This window comes from Triticum dicoccoides, chromosome 3B (assembly GCF_002162155.2).
Source record: "Triticum dicoccoides isolate Atlit2015 ecotype Zavitan chromosome 3B, WEW_v2.0, whole genome shotgun sequence".
Classification (NCBI taxonomy): domain Eukaryota; kingdom Viridiplantae; phylum Streptophyta; class Magnoliopsida; order Poales; family Poaceae; genus Triticum; species Triticum dicoccoides.
In genome coordinates this window covers 117302514-117308572 of record NC_041385.1, presented here as the reverse complement: position 1 = coordinate 117308572, position 6059 = coordinate 117302514, and positions in this window count along the sequence as shown.

Here is a 6059-nt window from a genome sequence, read left to right as displayed (position 1 = left end):
TGGAAAGCCTCACTGAACTCAGCCCAAGTAGTGACATGGCCCGCTGGGCGCATAGCTCCATAATTCTCCCACCATAGACTGGCGGGGCCTTCAAGATGATATGCAGCAAAGGTGACCTTGTCAGCCTCCGCTACCAGCGCGGAACGCAGTTTGTGAGAGATACTGCGAAGCCAGTCATCAGCGTCGAGAGGCTCGACGGAGTGGTGGAACGTGGGTGGATGCAATTTGATAAAATCACTGAGTGACACCACGTTAGTCCTCTGATGGTGTGCTGTGTTTTGTTCAATACGCTCCAACAAACGGTTGGTCTCCCGCTTGTTTCTCTCAGCTTCCATCATAACCTCGGCTAGTGAAGGAGGATGAGGCAGATTTGCATCCCTGGCTTCACTACCTTCGGCCTGCTCTTGAGAAGCAGGGTTAGCACGCGTGTTGACCATCCTAGGTAAACAAGACAATGATTTAGTCAGGATGATAAAATTCCGACATAGGGTAAAATGTAAGGAATAACTCGAAATGCAAGATGATCATCCGTATGACATGGTAGATACAGAAACTGCTGCTTTATTCCCTCGTCATACACACCATACAGGGTTTAGTACAAGACCAAACAAGTACTATTTCGGTGAAATAGGATTACATCTCATCGGAGGCATTCCAAGCTCCTACACATTATTTTTCTACACCTCCGGAAAGAGTACAAACTAGGTCATATCCCACGAGTCACGCGGGACGATAGACGACACAGCTAGTGCGAACTAGGGATACTACCACTAACTCAGACCGATCCGTAGTAGTCCTCGTAGAAGTCACCTCCATAGCCTGGAAGCTCAACATGATCATCCGGAAACAGACGATCTCGCGGAGCTTGTGGACCATAGGGGCTAGGATGAGGTCTTGGACCAACAGACGGTGGCCTGCGGGGACCGCGAGGTGGGGTGATGCCTCCTACATCACGCCAAACCATCACGTCTGGCAGAGCAGATCTCACAGGATAGAGATCGCGCATATCTGAATATCCAGCTTGCACCGCCGGTGCGAACCGAGTCAAAGTGGCCCAGTGGTCAGCACGGGTATTGAAGAGCTCTAACCTCAAGGCCCGATTTTCACGGTCCTTATCCTCGAGCATCTCAGCAGTGGTGCGAGTCCGTGAATCCTCCTGAGTGGGGTCAGCATAGATAGCCTGGAGATACCCTTGTGCTCCCGGAAGTGATCCTGGCATATACCGGAAATCAGAGTCCCGAAATATACCAGATCTGACTCGCATAATGGTTATCATAGAGTAGGCGGCGTCCTGCACAGCCATCTCAATGGTAACCCCGAGTCCATAAGAGCAGTGAAGAGGCTCGGTGGATCCAGGATAAGATGGAAATATCCTGACAGTGCAGAGATACTGCCTTTGATTAAAGTCTCGGAATTGCTCTTCGACCGTGTACTCAGGATACCAGCGGTATCCAGCCTCAGTCATTACCCTGACCAACTTGGCAGTATGGCCGGGTACATCTAGGCATCGAGTCAGGCGAACCACTTGATTGAGGTCGCGAGTGGCCATCTGAAAGCACAATCATAATACAAAGGCATTACAATTTCTAGCGAAATTTCGGCAGCATAACAGCTGTAAATGCTCAAGAAGGATTTTGAGACATTTGACAAAGGATTTCATACACACTCAACATCATCATATCAAAGTTCTGAATCCATTCTAACAACATAATGTGGTAGTAGAACTGAACTAGGCTTGTATCCATCAAACTTATAAGGTACTACTGATTAGTAACACGTGATCCTGTTAGAGAGAATAGGTCCTAATTCCTTAACCCCCGGTAGAAGAATGGACTGACTCAGATCAGAATGTCATAAGATAAAGGAGTAAAAAGAGCCTTACGTTCCAACCCACAAACAATTCCCCTACATATAACTAAAGAATTTCTAGACTCAACATCGACCAGTTTGGCTTGGAGAACCTACAGGCAGTCCGGCTCTGATACCAACGCTGTCAGGACCCCGACTCAATGTCACATTGATCTAGCCGGTAACACCTCATATCACATTGCGGCCTCACGCACGGTATCCCCACGGGTGTCGCCTTACCTTTGCCCGGGACCGTTTGCGCCTTTTGGCTCACGTATATGATAGTGTCGCTAGCATCCATATGATAAGGAGTCCGGGCTGACATGACCAGTCGTAAACCCAAAGTGGCACAGACTTACAGGGACAGGCATCCATGACCCAGCTTCGAACGTGTCGGTCATCAGCAAGTGGGTCCGGGCTGTAGCACTGGGCTAGCAGGACTCCGGTAAACCGGGCTGTAGCGGGCTAACAGGACTCCGGTACTCATAGCGTGACATTTCCCCGAAGGGACAGACACAGGAACGAAGAAGGACACATGCCGGCCAGCCTAAGTGTTCCAGAGCAGTAGCAAGCTACCATGGCTCAGCGGTAACACTAGGAGACATTTCCCGGTAAGAGAGGCTACTAAAGATAAACAACTAGATAGTCAGATCCCACACATACCAAGCATTTCAATCATACACACAATATGCTCGATATGTGCAAATACAACGAAGCATCACAACATGACTCTATGACACAAGTACTTTATTTAAGGCTCAGGAAGCCATACATAACATACACAAAGGTACGGGTCTCACGACCCAACATACAAGTCATACAGTCATACAACCAGCAGCGGAAGTAACTTGTCTGAGTACAGACAACTAGTAAAATAAAAGAGGCTTGGAAAGCCTAGCTATACTACGTGGTCCTTCACAAGTTCAGGGTCACCACCTGGGTCTTTAGCCTACTCGTTGATGTCAACGTCTACATAGAACCCATCAGAAGGGGTTGCAGCGTCTTCTGTAAAAATGTAAATTATAGCAACATGAGTACAAAGGTACTCAGCAAGACTTACATCAGAACCTACATACATGCATATTATCAAGAAGGGTTGGTGGAGTTATTGCAGCAAGCCAGCTTTGACTCTTGGCTAGACTATCCTACGATACTCCAACTTGAAATGGTTTTGCGCACACGAGTCCACTACTCACCAATTCAATACACTACCGAGGATTCGCCTCCGTCTTCCTACGGAAGAGCCATCCTCGGCACTCACGCTTATCTTGAGGCTTTTAACAGTTTCCATTTACATTGTCTATGAACTGTATAGGCAACCAAGTAGTCCTTTACCGCGGACGCGGCTATTCGAATAGATTATGATAACCCTGCAGGGGTGTACTTCTTCATACATGTTTCCACCACTTAGCGTCTGCACACGACATGTGCTCGGCAGACTTCAAGCGAAAGCCGACGTGGGTGTAGACCACGACCTACCTAAACACTCAAGCCTCTAGTCCAGGTTTATCGCCTATTCAGGTTCCATCCGCAGGGAGTCTGGCCGAGGTTTCCCATACGGCCCCGAACGATGTGAACAGGGTTCCCGAGATACCTAACGGGTATTCGGTACACCGTGCCACGTACCTACCGCATCACAGCCCACCCCTACGGTCAGCGCTGTCCACGGCCTCCAGTAGGCTACAAACACCAGAAACTACTTGCAACTCCTGGACAGAGAGCTAGGGTGAATAAGAAGTCGAGCGGGGTCATATTTCAGGGCCCAATGCATGGTAGTAGCTGTATCTTAAATCACGCATACAGATCTCAGTGCTTAAGGTCGGCTTCAATGAAACAACCCACCATGTACTCCTACATGGCCTCTCATCGATACCTTTACCAAATCGTGTTCACCACATCACTCTCATTACCGACATAAACATTTCACTCTAGCCCATCACCCAGATGAACCAGACCTGACACGACTCTAAGCATAGCAGGCATAGCAAGGTAGGAACAACACATACATATGGCTCAAACAACTCCTACACATGCTAGTGGGTTTCATCTAGTTACTGTGGCAATGACAGGTCATGCAGAGGAAATGGGTTCAACTACCGTAGCACACAGCAGTTTGAAATGCGTTGTCTTAATGCAGTAAAAGAGAGCAGGAGCGAGAACATGGGATTGTATCGATATGATCAAATGGTTGGTTGCTTGCCTGATGGTTCGATGCACTGATACGGTTCTTCGTTAGGGTAATCACGGTACTCCTCGGAGGCAGAACCTGTCGCAAGGGACATCGATACACAACCATCACCAAACAATGTGCAACAATATGATGCATGCATGAAACATGGCAATATGAGTGTGTTGGGCTAATGCAACTAAAACCAGAAGGGTTTGAACAAATTTGAATCAAGGATTCAAATTTCAAATTCAAATATGGCCTTTTAAAGTGCTTTTCCTTGTTCTGCTTGAAACATCAATTTAACTTGTTTGATCATGCATGAAAATAGTACAGATGGATAGATTGGATTTTTCTGATCATTTTTCATATATAATTTGTCCAATTTGGAGTTACAGAATAAAAGTTATGAATTTTTGAAGTTTAAATAATATTCTGGAATTTCCTGATTTAATTTAAATCCAGAAATATAAATATTGCGCCAGCATGACGTCAGCATGACGTCAGTGGTCAACTGCGGCTGGCTGAGGTCAAACCTGACGTGTGGGGCCCACACGTCAGTAACAGGGGGGTTAAACAGGGTTAAATTAATCCTAATTACTAATTAGTGGCGCTGGGGCCCACTGGTCAGTGTCAGGGGGTTAACTAACAGTGGTTAGCGCTAATCCTAATTAGCTACAGGGCTGGGCCCACCTGTCAGGGACTCAGGGGGGGTCCTGTCGTGGTCAAGATGGGTCAAACCCACCGGCGACGTGACGCCGGCGAGGCCCGAGACGGCGGCGCGATGCGGGATCGCGCTACAGGGCACGGGCGAGGCCGTTCTTGGGCTCGTTGGAGAGCTCTTGCTCCCGCGTGTCGAACGGTGGTGGTGGCCGAGCCTGGGGTGGCTGGTACCATCGACGGCGAGCTCGTGAGCGGCGGCCGGAGTTCGGGTGCGGTCGGAGTCGGCGTTGCAGGGTGTTTGGGGAGGCGTTGGTGCGTGCTGCGTGCTCCTAGTGAGGCGTGGAGCACGATAGTGTGCTCGGTTGGGCGCTACGGTGACCGTGGCCACGACGGCGACATCGCCGGCGGCGTGGAGCTCTCGGCCAAGGTGGGGCTAAGGCCTAGAGGTCGAAAGAGACCCGGGAAGAAGGGGGAAACGACTCGGGGGCTCACCGCGGTTGCAGTGGGCGTCGAAGCGGGCTCGGAGACGCGCTGGAGACGGCGAATTCGTCGGCGATGATGGTCGGAGCCCGAAGAGGGGAACGGCGACGTGGCGGCGATGCAGGGCTTCCGGAGGCCCGTGGAGCGGTGGGGAAGAAGAGGGGGTTGTGGCGGAGCTTCTGAGCTAGTCGGGGGAGTGAGGGGTGGCCGGAGATGGCTGCTATGGCGAATCGGCGGCGACGGTGGTGTTCGGCCGTGTGAGAGAGAGAGCGAGGGAGAGGAGGGGAGAGCCGGGGGAGAGTGAGAGAGAGCAGGGGGGAGGCGTGGCGTCGTCCAGGGCATCGAGGCGAGGAGGGGAGGGCAGGCAGGCAGGGAGAGAGGTGGCGTGGCGCGGTGGCGGGCGCGCGCACCGGCCAGACTCCCCTCCCTCTGTCGGGACGAAGACGACAGAGGAGGGAGGCGGGCTGGGCCGCCTGCTGGCTGGGCCGGCCAGCTGGATGGGCTGCACGGTGGAGGAGCCCAGGTAAGCTTCTCCCTTTTATTTTTTTCTGTTTTCTAATTTCTGACATTTGTTTTGATTTAAATAATATATTAAATCATTTATTTAACTTATGCCAATTTTTGCAGGGGCTAGATATATTATTCCAGAGCTCCTTTATAATTGGCATAATATTTGGACATATATTAATATATATAGAAATATATTTCCAATGCAAATATTTATGCATTAATTCCAAATGCCCAAAATAAATGTCCATGAGCCACTAAAAATATTGGTTTGATTTTTATCTCTGTCCAATATTTTCAGAGAGCAACATGAGCATTTTCTTGGACCCTTTTGGAGAAATTTTTATTTGGATCATTTTCAAAATGATTCTGAGGGTTTCACAGATCCCCATTT